Source organism: Musca domestica, unplaced genomic scaffold (genome assembly GCF_030504385.1).
Source record: "Musca domestica strain aabys unplaced genomic scaffold, Musca_domestica.polishedcontigs.V.1.1 11, whole genome shotgun sequence".
Classification (NCBI taxonomy): Eukaryota; Metazoa; Arthropoda; class Insecta; order Diptera; family Muscidae; genus Musca; species Musca domestica.
The window spans coordinates 8334103-8350986 of NW_026712133.1; the positions used below are offsets into that span (position 1 = coordinate 8334103).

The following is a 16884-nucleotide window of genomic DNA, read 5'->3' on the forward strand; positions in this document are numbered from 1 at the left end:
TGGTTAATGCCTTCAAAAAAGCTAAGGTATAACAAGTAAAAAAGCATTAAGTTCGGCCGGGCCGAACTATGAATACCCTCAACCATTTGGAACGAATTAACAAATTTTCAAAAAAATACAATCCATTAAAAAATTTGTTAAAAGCTTTAACTTGGACCTATATAGACAAATCTATTGCTGGGGTTAAAGTGCTGACAAAGAACTTCTTGTGTATAATGTCAGACAATTCCATTGCAAAATGTGGCTAAAATCAAATACAAAAAACAAAATACCAAATATGGGGGGTACCGTTAGATGGAGGCTATACGATATCGTGGACCTATATAGATAATTCTCTTCCAAGGGATAAAGTACTTACAAGGAACTCCTTGTGTGATTTTTCAGACTATTAAGTTGAAAAATGTGGCTAAAATCATCAAAATAAATAATTTCGGGGGCTACCGTTTAATGGGGGATATACGGTATTGTGGACAAAGAACTCCTTGTGTAGAATTTTAGATAATTCCGTTGAAAAATGTGTATCGGGGTACCATTATACGGGGGCTATACAAAATCGTGGACCGATATAGCCCATCTTCGAACTTGACCTGTCTGCAGACAAAAGAGAGATCTGTGCAAAATTTTATCTTCCTATCTCAATTCGTTTTGACTGTAGCGTGATTACAACAGACGGACAGGGATAAATCGTCTTAGAATTTTACGCTGATCAAGAATATATATACTTGGTTGGGTCTAATAAAATGATCTTAATGTTGGTATAAAATGACGAACTTAATATACCCTCCATACTATGTATGGTGGAGGGTATAAAAAACACAGTTCTCAAATAAAAAATGATCTACAGAAAATAATATGGACTCTATGATGATTTTAACACACAAACAGATGACATTATTCCATTTTGTAGCAATAACAGAATACCTTTCTATCTCTAGTTCTAACCATTGAAAATAGTTCCCAGATCAGGTGCGCACCTTAATGAAATGAGAATGTAATTAAAAAAATATGCTAATGTTGTATGTATTGTCCGATTTAGAATTCTTGTCTTATTTTTCGTGTTAGCGAGCGGGAAAGACAAGTAGGTAAGCCTATTACAACAAGCATCGGCAAATTTGTGAATTTGCTGAAAGTTCTGTTTTGTCTGTTTGTATTCTCTTCAGGAGTTAAATTAAACAAGTAAGCAAAGGCTACAGTTGAGCGGGGCCGACCGTTGAATACCCTACAACACTATAATAAACCATACAGTTTATATAGGCGAGATACTCGAAAGAACTCTACAAGATATTGTGACAAATAATAAAAGAAAACCATCATGTTTCGTTCTCTAATTTTCGGATAGTAGCAACTTAAACGAATTTGATCATTTCCAATTTATTGGTAGATGTCGCTGGAATGGACATTTTCGTATTTAGTCTACAAAATTTGGCAAACTATTTCACACATTGAATATTTTTGGATGGCCATCCGGAACTGCTTGGCTTTTGCAATGTGCGGTAACAAATGGGCGGTGCGGTAACAATTTGCAAATGGGCGTGAGGATCGGGAGATAATTACGACCTGCTGACAATTTTGCAGTTTTTTTGGTCCATTTCAACCCCTAAATATATAGCGATCATCTCCAAAAAGAGTAGGCATCTATTCTGACCCTCATCTTATCCCCATGCAAAATTTCGTAAGGATCGAGCCATAAATGCGATCTGTATATTATATCCTGATATCCCAACTACTTAGTTTTGTTAGCTGTAGAAATATTACCAAATGTTTAATTCAAAATGAAAATATGCCAAAAATATGACAAAATTGAAAAAATATGAGATAATGTTACAAAACCAATATTTTCAGATATTTTTATATATTTTTTTTATTATTTTACACATAGTGTTGTAGGGTATAAAAATGTCCCAGAAATACATTTAATTAAATACGAATACGTATTCTGTGATATAGATTTGAATTATTGCTGGAATATTTTTTATTACATTATTATTCACAATTAGGTCAGATAATACAAAATTCTGTGATGTGATGTCTACTCTTTTAATAATTAGTGACAATATTTAATCTCAATTTAATTGAAACTAATTGATTTTTAAACAATAATGCCTGAATAAGTTAGAAAGAGACAAGCGGAACGTTAAGTTCAAAAATTAAATAAATAATTTATTTACTTTTATTAAAAAAAAATAAAAAAATATTAATGCAAATAGTTTTGAATAAAGTTTTTACAATACAAATATAAATTTGTTTGATGGTCTTAGTCACTTGTACCTGGAAGTACTATTATATGGGTGCTACGGGAATACGTGTTTTGCCACAGGATATAGGACCCATAGCACCGACTTGGCCGATTTATGGACATGACCTGCCCACTGACAATGCACGGACATCGCAAAATCGACTTGGTATGGATAATAGAAACATCGTCAGAATTAACTTATTATTTGTTTGTGTGTTTCTGCAACACATCGATGCAGAAGGGCTTACTGCCCGTGGCTCGATAATGCAATGCGACTTTGTGTGGTAGCAGCAACCATATGTTCGTTAGAATCATAAAGTGTGGATGCAATATCAGAAACACTCAAAATCAATTAGTCTGCAATCAGGCAGGCATATGTACAAGGCAATTGTTCGTGATAAATTATCCCAAACATGCGTTAGCCACCACCAGTCGTATTTTTGTGTTTATATATCCATGACAGCTATTGTGTCCCGTTTCCCACAAAAAGTGTTATTCAATGTTAACACAATCATCTTTTTTTTTCTTTATTCCCATAGTAATATATTAGTGCAATTTGTTTTGCTTTCCGACCTAATGTACATAGACGTCCCGTGAATGAATGGATAGATTTGTAATTAATATACACACCCCGTTAAAAATAAGCAATGATCTTCGCTTTATGGAAAAAGTTAATATAGTGTGTTGTTGTATTGTATTGTACAAAATGTAGATTATTGTTTGTCTGCCCAAAATGCTATTAAGGCTGTGAAATTATTAAATTGGTGCTGTGAAATTATTAAATTGGTGCGAATTTGTTGTGCGATAGGTGGTAGGACACGATGGCTATCACGGACACCTTGCGTCAGCAACCACATTTTAAAGACTTTTCAATGAATTTTTTCTACTGATTGAATTAGTATTAGTATGTCTTTGCTTCAATTGAAATGACCCGTCGATTTTTTGGTTTTTTTTTTTTGGTTTGGTTTTCACTTTGCCTGCTACTGGTGCCACTCATGTTTCGTGTTTTGGATTAGGTCCTATAAATTGATACCGGTTAACTTTAGTTATTGTAAAGTCCCTTGACACATTTTCCAACCGAATAAGCTATACTTTAGTATTTACGTTTGACAATTTGTAGAATAGTCAATATAAGTCCAGATTTAGCAAGGGTCGATTTTCAACATTTGAAAAATATGGCTTAACATATTTAAGTCTAAATGACATCTTGGTATTTCCTCTAAAAACATTTAACATGCTGTCATTTCTAAGCCACTCGTCGGTGTTAAAATTATTCCAGTGACAGCTCTTTATATTGTTTACAAGCGTTCAAATGTATTTTGGTGAGAATTTTCCAGAAAAAAAGTTATTCGTGATGGAATTCAAGCGTGATAGTGTGATTTCTTTATATTTTGGCCGCCATAACAGCAGATGGTCGCTCTCCGCTCGTATTAATCGACCGTGGCATCAGAATAAATTCAGACTTTGGACACTCCAACAGGACTCAGCACACGCCAAAATGGTTACAAAATGAGGTTCCTCGCTTCATTTCCAGCGCAAAATGGTCACCAAAATCTCAGGATACCAATCCGTTGGACTATTATGTCTGGAGTATTTCGGAAAGCAAGGTTGGCACTAAAAAATACCAAAATACCGCAGAGCAACATTCGGGCAGCGTGTGACGGTTTCATTGGCCGTTTGAAGGCCATAATTCGTGCCGAAGGTGTCCAATTCGAACAAACCTAAACTTATTCTAAAACTTGATGCTATTTCCGACATTTTTTGCTTCCATTCAATACAATTTAATAAGAATATAAAAATGATGCCGTTTGAATTTGTTGCAGTTTTTTTATCTCACCCTGTATAAATCTATATCCAAGCCTCAACTGATTTCAATATAATTTGGCAAATTCATTTTTGTACCAAATTCCGTCACTTATTTCAAATTTTATTGGAATCGGACATACATATCATGTTTGGTGCATCAGCTATGTGAAACCGTCATAGAATCAGCATATTTTAGAGGCCTTATTTAATATTTTCCTCAAACTTTGGTTAATTTTAGCAAAGTGGTTAATCATATAATTCAATTAAAGTTTACTCATTTCATTAGATCCGTACTCCATTATCTGCTTGATGTGAGAAAAATCAGTCCAATCGTTAAAATGTGATTCACACTAATTTCGTAATTTTTTTTCAAACTTCTGCGTTTCTCAGTATCTAATTCTCTGCCTAATTCTCTAAACAATTATTTCGTCCTGGTATGAGTGGTTGCCAACTTGTACACACTCCTTGTGGACACAATACCAATTGACAATTGTGCTAAGGATGGTACAGTGGAAAGGTAGAACAATCTAATGTGTTTGGGGGGGGGGGGGGGAATGGGGGTGCAATAAACATCATGGAACTCAAGCGAATTAATTTGTTGAACACACCACATTCACCCCTGCAACAAATGTCCTGTGCCCACTTCCAGCACTAGCAAACCAAATGCAACGAATAAAGTTACTATTTAATGTCATGCTACGTGGGACTCAACGGAAGTCAGATGAAACCAAGCGTCGAATTAGAGTTTGGCCAAAAAACGCTTGCTTGTGGTAACCTTCATAACTTAATTGTCTAATGGATTGCTTAATAATGAAATCGAAAATATCACAAAAAATAGCTACCTCATAAGCTTAAAAACAATTGAAGCCACTTTCAAAATCACAATCACTAATTCTCAAGGCATTGAGCATTGTTAATGTTTACACCTGTCATGGTTAATTGAAATCTCGGTGCTCATTCGATGAATCGATCGGGCAGCAAGGGCCGATGTTCATTTGCAATGAGTGATTAAGATGAGCGGTGTCTCGAATGAGCGGAAGGCAGAAGCAGTCAGCTGGATATTTGCATTAACGTTGCACACAATGTGTCGTTTACACGCATACATACGTATTCACATAGCTATATACATATGTAGTGTAGTATTGCAACAGTAACTAACTATTGTCTTACGTTGGAGATTCCCTGTTTGTGGTGATCATTCCCGTGTTTCGATATTCACTTCTCTACTGTTTGCGTGTTCTTGCTCACGCTTTGCATCCGACTTGTGACGTGTATTGTATTCTCGACCTCACTTCACTTTTGCCCGTACTCGCTTAACTATTCGCTTGGGGAAAAAACAGCTCAAGTATACACGATTTTAACGATTTTGTAATTGCCACAGTCAGACGTCGCGCACAACTTGAAACATTTCTCAAGTACTTTTCGTCGACACGGACTAAAGCTAAAGTTTCAAATCCATGTGAATGTATTTGGCGCTCGAGAGGAATACAATTTCAATTAACACTTTAAAGTGGGTACCTTCCACGTGCAGCCAAGCGCAACAATTTCAAAACAATTCAAATGTATGAACAAGTTCGAAAAAATAAACACCGAAAAAACAGCTCGAATCAAGGCACTTTAATTGTTTCTGATAGGTTTGTCGTTGTAATCAGTGTGTAATTTTCATTTATTGTTGTAGGTACGCAAATTGTGCTTGTTGTTGGAGTTATTTGTTTAAAAACTTGTTGTTGTTGTTCCCTTACATTGCAAATAACAGAACGCAAAAAAATGCTGGAGTAGTAATTCTCAATAAAACAAATTAAATAGATTTTCAACGAAACCGAATAAAAAACAAATATGATGAGTGTAGTACGACGACGTTCACGCGAGCCAGTTCTTTTTGAAATGAGATGCGCGTTGTGCCGTCCCGATATACACTTTAACGTAACGAACTATTACTGTCGACTAAACTTCAGATTTGCGACCACGGGCCGACCAGCCAGCGACCATCGACTGTGTTCTAAGCAGCACAAAATGATATTCTGCCCCCCATAAATTATTGGTGGCCACAACAGAGATGCCACCTAGCTGTGAAGAAGCTCAAAAAGTGGGGGAAATTTTCATTAACATAAGAAATATGAGAACATAGTCCTGAAAAAATAACTAGTTGTTAACCCAATAAAATATAATTTCCCTAAAAAATAATTCAAAAGAATAATTCCCAGTCCAGCAACAATAAAGTTGCAAAAGCTGCTAACCCAATTCCAATGAAACTGCATTGACAGACATTCGTCTGTCTTAAATATTCCCAACATTTAATTCCGATTAATTATTTTATAATCCATAGCTTACATTATCGGTAGTTGACTTCGAACTAGAATTTCTTTTTGGTAGCAACAACTAATTTTTAAACAAAAGAGTGGCATGATTTCATGAAAAGTCAAAATGTTAAGTAAAAATAAAAAGTCAAATAAATTTAAGAATTGCATTCTCACTTAAAATATGTAAAATAGTTTTATGTCACTCTTTTATTAGCAGTCAAACAATAAAGTTGATTTTTAATCCGTAAATAGGTAGCAGTGAAGCTCTTGATACGTTTGGCGAATGTAAGTTCACTTTTGACAATTGAAACTTATAAAGTAAAAAAGGGTACGCGGTCCTTTTTGATAAAGTGTCGCGTAAAAAATCAAGTTGATCTTCATTTTTTTAAGGTCTAACTTATATTTTGGATTTAATATTTTTGATTCTTTTATCTTGAATTATACTTTTTAAGTTATACAAACCTCGGACGAACCATAATAAATTTTAACAAGTAAAAAATCGACAGGGTCGAACTTTTTATTTCGTCCGCCATGTGAAACCTAGTCCAGAGGTATACTTATATGGAGCTAAACCCAAATGTGGAGCATTTTCAATGTCAAACACTGTGGAAGTACAACAAACATCTATGTCACATTTTATTACTTTAACTCGAAAATTTTAACTTCTATATTGACAGACTGACATCATTAAATCGACTTGGATTATACAAGAGCTGTACAAAGACTTTATTATTAGTTAAAGTACCATTTTTCGAAAATTTTCTGGGAAAATAAATGAAAAATGTGATTTGTTTAAAGTATTTTGTGACACCTGAAAATTTTACTAGTTTTTATTTCAGTTTTAATTTAGTGTCTAATTTACATTAATTTGACATTTTTCCGCATTATATTTCAGCTAACAATGTATAGAATTAAAATAGTGTTACAAGGCACACAATATTGAAATTTTTAGAAAGAAATTGAAAGATATGAATTTTTTGTGAGTGTAAAGTGACATATTGTATGCACATTTTTTGATCTCGAAGGAATACTTCGAAATATTGCAAACAGAATGACAATATTGAACTTATAAGAATCTCTTCTTCAGCCTATTTATGGTCGGATCGGTCCCCAGCCGGCTAATCGAAGTGTAGGTTCCATGTATTCTCCTTTTTTCATATATTACATATAGTCTTTTTGTCGTACATTTCATATGAATCATGGTAGAAGTATACAGATACATGCATCAACGCTTAAGAATATTGATATGTAAAAAATTTTAAAGTGATTTTTCAAAAATAAGTAGATTTTTATATGTTTTCTTATACGACGCCAATCGGAGGTTGTTTTGATATGCATTTTTCAACAATTTTAACGAATTTAAATAAACGTCTTAAATGTCTTAACCTGGGCTAGTTGATGGATTTTTTGGTAGCTAAGATTGGTAGCAACAATTTGTTAGAAGACATATAGTTTGGTAATGAGGAGCTTAACTGAATAGATTGGATTGAATATTGTTCGACTGGTAACATCTTAAGCTTTCCTTTTATTTGTATAACCCTGAATTTATATTGTTTTGTTAAATTGTGATAATTTTGTTATTGATAAACATTTTTGTAAAAAAACTGCGTTGGCATGTTTTGCAAAATATGTTAAAAATTTAAAAAATTGTTTAATCAATTTTAGCGATTTTACTTACTTTCCTGGTACATAGATTTTTGTGCGGACATTAAACCACTATGCCGAACAAAATTGAGAAAGCGTTAAAAAGAAATATATATTTTACTTATATCTACAGATTGTATTTGACTAAAATGTGAGTTTGACGTCCCTTGTAAGCATCCTACCATTTCTTAAAGTCGATAATATATGACACACCAACCCCTTCCAATAGTTTGGCCTATTTTTTTCTTTCTTTTGCTTCAATACGTTTATAGAAATCGACGATGAAAAATACGGGCTTTTACCTGGGAACATCGAACTATATTTATTATGTTACGGTTGGAAACAAAATCGAAAAGTCTTCTGCCTTCCCTACAAACCCAAAATACGCGTGTAGCCGAAGATCAGTGACACTCCGAATAGTTATTTTCATCAAGAGATACATTTAGTAGAGAAAATATAGGTAGAATATGAAAACAAAACTGAATTTAGCTCCAATCACATACTGACTTTTTATTTTTTTCGGAATAGGCAAAAATAAGGGAGTTTTTGACAGCATATAAAACGGTGGCAACTTTTCGAAATATTTAAGGCACACTTAACAGCATGTCCGCCAGACCGTCTGCCTCGAACGAACACACAAGTGTATGAGTTTGAACAATACAAGTACTATGCGACATGTTGGTAGTGTTTTCGTATGAATTCCATCACAAACTTAGGTTGTGTTTACTTTTCAACTCTGCTTATGTATTATGATTAATATGCATGCATGCACGCATAAACATACCCAACCAACTAACCACCCACCTACACATGCACACCACATTTACTTTTAAAATTTAAATTAAGTAAATTTTACTTAGTAAAATAACCATAAGTGGTTGCATTGTGTTTGCGAACCAGGCATGGCATCCTTTTCATTGCAACTTCCACCGCATGTGCTCACTTTGAAATCATTTGCGTTGAAATGTGTGTGTGTGTGTGTGTGGCAAATACAAATTATGTTAGAAGTTAACAGCAGGTAGGGTTACACGATTTTGAAAGTAAGTGAAAAATTAAAAGTATTTTTCTTGAACAAATAAATGTGAAATCTTACAGCCCAAATAAAATTTTTATTGTGCGTAGATGTGTATCAGAAAAACGAGAATTAATTTTCCATCACGAAAACCTAATCGATAAAGGCTACACAGAAATGTTGAAAAATTGATTTTTACTCATAATATAATGACCAAGGTAATGTATGTATTCAACTGTAGGTTCACACTTGTGAATTCTGTAATTTAAGCAAAATTATAAGGCACGCGATTTTTGATATTATCTATTTTTTAATAGTAATAGTAGGTACTTCTTGTCAGCGATCTCCTTCGTACTCGCTCTACGTTGACATGTTGTTGGCAACACTATTGTCACCTGGCATGGGGAGTCAAGTTATTATATCCATATTCCATCATATAATCAATTAAATGTTAATTTTAGACAAACAGCTGCACTTAGTTGTTTGAGACTAAGGACGCCCACTGTTGCAATTGTTCAATCGGATCAAACTTAGATATAGCTCACATATGTAACCAATTTCGATTTCACGTTTCTTTTTCATCATATACCTCATTATATGTGCAAATAAAATTGATTTTGGTACAAATTTAAAGAAAATCAGATTTGACATATATAGATTTCAAACAACTTAATAAAACAGTAATATCCTTCCGGAACAATTGGAATACAAATTTTGACCATTTCAATTTATTATATTCAATTCAAATATAGGATGCTGTAATTCACACGTCCCTTTGTTTGAATCATACCTCAAACTATCGGATCTCCCTGTTCGAATAACTTAAATCCAGAGTTAAATAAAAATTAACAAAAAAACGGAAAAAACTATTTCACATCACAGTTTTCGGCGAGAGAATCAACATCAGCGAACGAAAATAAACTCTTGGAAACGTTTCGTTCTCTATTTTCCCGAAGTACGAAACGAAACAAAACCGATATTAAGATAACGGGACTTGTTTCTTATTTTGTACTGTTTGTGTAGATGAGTTAAAACAAAAACAAAACTGAAATGTACTCTGGTGGATGACGCAACATTGGAAACGAAACAATACAATACTCATTGCAAACGTTTTCCTGTATATTAACTCAATACACATAATGTACAAACTAATTAAAAGTTAGAATTATTCCTTTTTATTCATTTATTTGACCATCATACAATGTGAAAAGCGCAAAAAACAATATTAAGAATAACAATTCTTGATGTACCAGTCATCATTTCGCACAGCAAACGTTTCCTGGCGATTGGTTCGCAAACGATACAACTCGGCAGCACACACACGAAGTACATTAAGGCAATCGTATTGTTTGTGTACTTCTGGCATTGAAATGTTTGTGGTTTTATTTTGTTTGGAGTACGAAACGATTAAAAAAATTAAAAGTTTGTGTCTTCGCGAGAGGGATACGTTAATCGTTTCGTTTGTTTTCGTTCGCTAGTCAACATCAACGAAATCGTGATCAATCTAAATGTAAATTGCACTTTCATTAAGTACATTGGATTTCTTCAAAAAGAAAGGAATATTGATAACAAATATACGCTATGGATGCAAATTTAGATATTTTTCACCAGGGAACGAAAATAAACTATTGGAAACGTTTGCAATCGTTTCGTTCTGTATTTTTTCAAAGTACGAAAAAACCCAATATTAAAATAACGGGACTTGTTTCTTATTTTGTACTGTTTGTGTAGATGAGTGGAAACAAAAAACAAAACTGAAATGTACTCTGCTGGATGTTGCAACATTGGAAATGAAACAGTACAATACTCATTGCAAATGTTTCCCTGTATATTAACTCATTACAAATAATGTACAAACAAATTAAATGTTAAAATTATTTTTTTATTAATTTTTTGGACTATCATACAATGTAAAAAAGTACAAAAACAATATTAAGAATAACAACTCTTAATGTACCTGTCATCATTTCGTACAGCAAATTTCGTATTGTTTGTGTACTTCTGGCAGTGAAATATTTGCGGTTTTGTTTTGTGTGGAATACAAAACGATTGAGAAAAAATTTAAAAGTTTTTGTCTTCGTGAGAGGGTACGTTAATAGTTTCGTTTTTTTTTTTTCGTTCGCTGTTTTTCACACCAATATTCATATTTCGTTCCTGTATAAAAACAACGGCTAAACTATTAAACAAGCTAAAAAGCAAAAGTCGGTTTTGCCGATAGATATACAGGGAGAGATGAAAAAACTTCAGACTTCTGTCATTTCTAAGTTACTCGTTCGACAGCTGTTTAAATTATTCCAGTGACAGCCCACTATATTTTTTAAAGCGTACAAAAGCATTTTGATGAGAATTTTCCAGAAAAAAAGTTAGAAGTTAGAAAAAGGCTGGAAAAGCCCAAGTGGCTATCGTTAGAGCACTCCAGCATTTAAATGTGAACAAATCTTTTTTTGTCTCATACCATCGCTCGGTATTGTGATATTGGTAGCGAAGCCCGACATCAAGGAAGTGGCCGGAAGAAAACAGCAACATCAGCAGAAATGGTTCGAAAAGTAAAGAAGCGACTTGATAGAAACCCGCGTCGCAGTGCCGAAAAATGGCAAATATTGAAATATTCGGCAAATATTGAAAAATGAGCTCGGGGTAAAGCCAATGAAATTGCAAAAAGTGCAAAAACATACACCGCAACAGAAAGAAAATAGACTCAAAAGAGCTAATGAGTTGCTTCGCTTCGCCGAAAGTGGCGAACTGCCGAATTTGATTTTCTCAGATGAGTGTTTACTCTCGTTGTCCAGCAGCTTATAAACAAACAAAATGTTTACTTGCCAAAGAAGTTAGCTGAAAATGTGCACCTTCGGTTGGCCACCAGAACTCAAGCGCCGGCCATGGTGACAGTGTGGCATCAGAATAAATGGCGGATATTATCGCGCCACCCAAGAATGGTTACAAAATGGGGTTCCTCGCTTCATTTCTAGCACACAATGGCCACCAAAATATCCGTATACCAATCCGTTGGACTATTGTGTCTGGAGTATTTTGGAAAGCAAGGTTGGCACAAAAAAAAAATATCAAAGTGTCGATCACCTCAAGCCAGCACTTCGCCGGGAATGGGCCAAAATACCGCAGAGCAGCATTCGGGCAGCGTGTGACGGTTTCAATCAACCGTTTGAAGGCTATAATTCGTGCCAAAGGTGACCAATTCGAACAAATCTTAACTTATTCTAAAATGTGATGTTATATCCGAATTTTTTTCTTTCATTCAATAAAATTAAAAAAAAAATTATAATTTTATGGCGTTTGACTTTGTTGCAGTTTTTTATCTCACCCTGTATACCTTCAGCAAATAGGCGTATATTTGAATATATTTTGACTTGACTCTTTATTGAGATGGTACCGAATGAGTGGGCCAATATTTTCTAGTTCGTATCTGACATAAGTTCGAAATAAGTATTAAAACATGACAAATTTGGACTATATCGACTACTTCCTTTTATGCTTTATATGATTTTTTTTAAATGTTGAAATGTGCGTGGGATTCCTGATATAATGGACCGATGTACTTCACTCCGTCTACTACTAATTATAATATTGAGATGTGCAAAATTAAAAAAAATAAATGTTTATGCGAATAATTGTTAATCAAAATATTTATCTTATGTGGGGAAGGAACCAGAAAAAGTGACAAATATATTCCACATTCACATCAGACCTCTGGATGAGAGAAATATTTAGACACTCCAAGAATCTCTGACTTGTTTCGCAAGTTATGAGATACATAATTATTGCAATTATTTGACCGCTCTATGGGTAGGCACTAGAAGGAGTGGTTCGAGATCTACCGCCTTCACAAAAATCTTGTGTTGGTAGAAATATTAAAATGAATTGCATTCTTATTCCGCACCAGAAGGAGTGGTTCGTTATATCCGTTCATCACACAAGATATTGTGTTAGTAAAATATTAGGATATGCGGAATTTGAAGACAATTCCGCTCTTATTTCACAATTCATATAAGTTATGGGTCGGCCGATATTGTCAACCTTTCCATCTGATCTAGTGGATTGAGTGGTTAATAAATGTATTGTTTGCTACAAAAACATCAAATGCAACCACACTATCATATGTTTTTTTAGATTGGCTACAACGCTCTTTGGCGTATTTGTTTTTGTTTCGTTTGCGGCTGTTGGTCCAATAATACGCGTATTTAATAAAACAATGGTATCACAAAACTAAAAGAGCCATCGGCAAGAATGCGATCTGCTTGATTTCGAAACTAATTGTATATATACTCGATTTCAGTTTTCTACTCGCAGGAATATTCCCGCTCGAATTTGTGTAGAGAGTGAAACCCGTTTCCATTCCAGTTTTAAGAATATAAAAACAATTCTCTTCGGCTTTGAAGGCGTGTCGTAGATTTCCTGAATAAATCTTTCCCCAGTTTTTACCTACCAAGAGACACACTTGGTTGATTGCGATGCATCTCCATATATCTAATATATGTTTAATACAGAAGAAGCGAGCTTTTAATACATTTTATTGGATGTATCCCGATCATAATACAAACAGTCCAATAAGTAATATCAATGAACAAAATATAGCTAAAAATTTCGTGTTACAAGCCCTTGTTAGAATTAATGGCCTGGGTTGAATTACCTACAGTATAGAGATGAAATTTGATGTTCAAAGATTCCCATTAACATGGCATTAGAAAACGAAAAATAACAAAAACAGTAAGGAAGGGGCAAAGGCCGGACGGTCGAATATATGACACCCTAAACCACTCTGCCTTCACGCCAAACTTTCGTATCAAATGTATGGTTATTTTGAGATTTTCGTAAAGAAGAAAATACCAATTAGGATCGTTATTAAATGCGTATTGCGGCCTCAATGTGATTCAAATACAGATATATATGAGAGCTGTGTTTTATTTTCACCAAATTTGGCGAAAGTATTTGAAGGATGTATGTGATCTAATTCGACTCTATGTGTTGGATATTCCGCAGTTAATTATCAGAAAAAAAATAAATCAGAGGAAATTATGTGTGGCAGCTATGTTCAAGTATCCAAATCGACATGGAAAGTGTTCTATTAATGTAACATAGTGCTCTATACGCCAGTTTTGGCCAGTTTCTGTGGAAAAATGTGAAATTTTTATATAGCGGGTTTACTAATTGGACTTGAAGAAAGAACAAGCCATATTATACGAGTGTGTAAATTAACAATTAATTAAACGTAATAGGCGTTAAATTTTTTTTCAATAAAAACAAATATTGTCCCTACAAGATTTTAATGAGGTTGTTTAGGTTTTTACTAAATTGACCGTAGTACTATCAGCCCAGCTCTAAAGATTACCTCTTTATGCACGTTTAAGAACCTGATTGTTTTAATATTTGGTTTGACGAATACAATTTACTTGTGGGATCAAATGTTTGTTTCGTTATAAGAGATGTCGTACGCCAGGAAATCGATGGAGTCTGCGATGGGAATAAATGCATTGTTCATTGCAGACGTAGTTGCTTATAACCGATGTTGGTTATATCCGAAATCTACCGTATATATCTTTGTTACATATAACTTAAACTGCTCGCTCAAAGATTGAAAAAAAAAATAAATCTGCGGTTTTTAATATTTTTCTCAAATGCCCACAGCGCAGTGTGGTGGGTCGTATAAAACAAATCTCTCATATTAGTTTCAAATAACATCCAACGGCTAAATGGGATACCAACCAAACAATCATTTCACGGAAAATAAATTTTAATGAGATATTCCAACAAAAGCAAACAAATAGAACAGCCGTCAACAACTCTGTGTAACGTCAACCCGCTGTCAAACGTTATTTTTAGATCGTTTTTTGAATTACAAACCCGACATAATACATTAAAAACATAAATCATATAACAAACACGCTGAGCAAACAAATCTATATCCCAAATAGCCAGCCAAATAAAACATTTATGTCCCCAATGATCCGTATCAAATCCTCATCTCGAAGCAACATTATTTTGGGCACGGTATTTTTTAATATTCGGTTGAAAACAGATACATTTTTTGAAGATTAATGACGAATGTAAAAACGCCCTGTATTAACCCATTCAAGAACAGAGCTATAGTGAGAAAAAATTTGCTGCCACGTGCAAAGATCAATTTCCACAAAATCTAAAAAAGCTAGAGAGGCAAACTATTTGTATTATCTATCTGTAGGTGTCGCTTTCTCACACGCACGTTTTCATAAAAAATAACGTTATGCCGCGTATTTACATTATTTTACATATTTAAAAGTAATACCAATTGGGACTCGAAAATTATGAGGATTATTATTTTTTTGATATCCGGTTCAAAAGTTTTTTTTTAGAAAATGGTTTGGTTCACTGCTCGGTTCATTTACAGAACATACACATACACAGACCGATGTAGTGGACCGAATAATTCCACTTCTTCTAGTACTTATAAAACTATTACGATGTGCAAAAATTCTAAGAAAGACGAACATTTATTTCCAATTTCATGCGAATAATTGTTAATCAAAATTGTAATTTTTTAACCTCCCCAACGTACCAGGAGGAGTGAACCGATAAATTCCATATTACATAATTTACATCAGAAGTTTGAAAAAAATGAATTGTTTCGCAAGTTATGATAGATACAAGTATTGAAATTGTCATCCTTTGTGGGGGAGGTACCAGGAGAGGTGGGCCTATCATCGTTACACCAGATCTTGGGTTAGTAAAAATTTTGGAATGTGGAAATTCGAAATGAATCGAATGCTTATTTATGAGAGTTATAATTTTTTGACCCATTGTGTGTGAGGTACCAGAAGAAATGGACCCATATATCCCATCATTCGGATGGTATAGATGTTCGGAGTTTAAATGAAATCCGATCGGTTATTCAAAATGTTGACCCGTTGACCCGGGGGAGGAGCCAGAAGGAGTGGTCCATTCTACTCATTCATTAATCTAGATCTTATTTCACATTTTCTAAGATTTTTACATCGAGTTCAACAATGGGCAATATCGGTCCACTCCTTCTGTGCCTACAAAGGGTCAACATTTTAAATGATCACAACTCTTATAAATTGCAGTTTCGGGGTGAGGGTATACAGTAAAAGTAAAGTAAACAGTAACATCAGCAGAAATGGTTCGAAAAATAAAGAAGCGACTTGATCGAAACCCGCAGTGGTCACAGTGGCCGAAAAATGGCTCGTGAGCTGAACATATCGCAATATTCCATTCGGCAAAAATTGAAAGATGAGCTCGGGGTAAAGCCATTGAAATTCCACAAAATGCAAGAACTTACACCGCAACAGAAATAAAATTGACTCAAAAGAGCTAAAAAGTTGCTTCGCTTGGCCGAAAGTGGTGAACTGCCGTATTTGGTTTTCTCTGATGAGAAAACATTCGTTGCCCAGCAGTTCGTAAACAAACAAAATTATCGTGTTTACTTGCCAAAGAGGTCAGCTGAACATGTGCACCTTCGGTTGGCCACCAGAATTCAAACGCCGGCCATGGAGATGGTGTGGGCCGCCATAACAGCCGATGGTCAGAATAAATGCCGAATATTTTCGCGAAAATATTCTGGAGGGTGTATTTAAGCCTGGGGATCGTAAACATTTTCGCCGCAGACCTAGGACATTCCAACAGAACTCAGTACTTTCGCACTCAACACGCGCCACCCAAGAATGGTTACAAAATGAGCTTCCTCGCTTCATTTCCACCGCACATTGGTCACCAAAATCTCCGGATACCAATCCGTTGGACTATTGTTTCTGGAGTATTTTCGAAAGCAAGGTTGGCAATAAAAAATACCAAGTGTCGATCGCCTCAAGCAAGCGCTTTGCCGGGAATGGACCAATATACCGCAGAGCAACATTCGGGCAGCGTGTGACGGTTTCATT

General features: G+C 34.6%; 1 protein-coding gene across 6 annotated transcripts in view; it reads right to left on the bottom strand.

Moving 5' to 3' along the window:
* The window catches only part of LOC101896025 (pseudouridylate synthase RPUSD2), a 102008-nt gene that overhangs the window by 45862 nt on the left and 39262 nt on the right, over positions 1-16884 (bottom strand). For 3 of the 6 annotated variants that reach the window (XM_059130576.1, XM_059130586.1, XM_059130581.1), the window contains exon 1: positions 5213-6033. The exons of 1 other annotated variant lie outside the window; for it this stretch is intronic. The gene's annotated coding sequence lies outside the window, so the exon portion shown is untranslated. Of the gene's footprint in view, positions 1-5201; positions 6034-16884 lie in introns of those variants that run through there. 2 more of the 6 variants (XM_059130599.1, XM_059130590.1) reach the window with 2 other exon arrangements.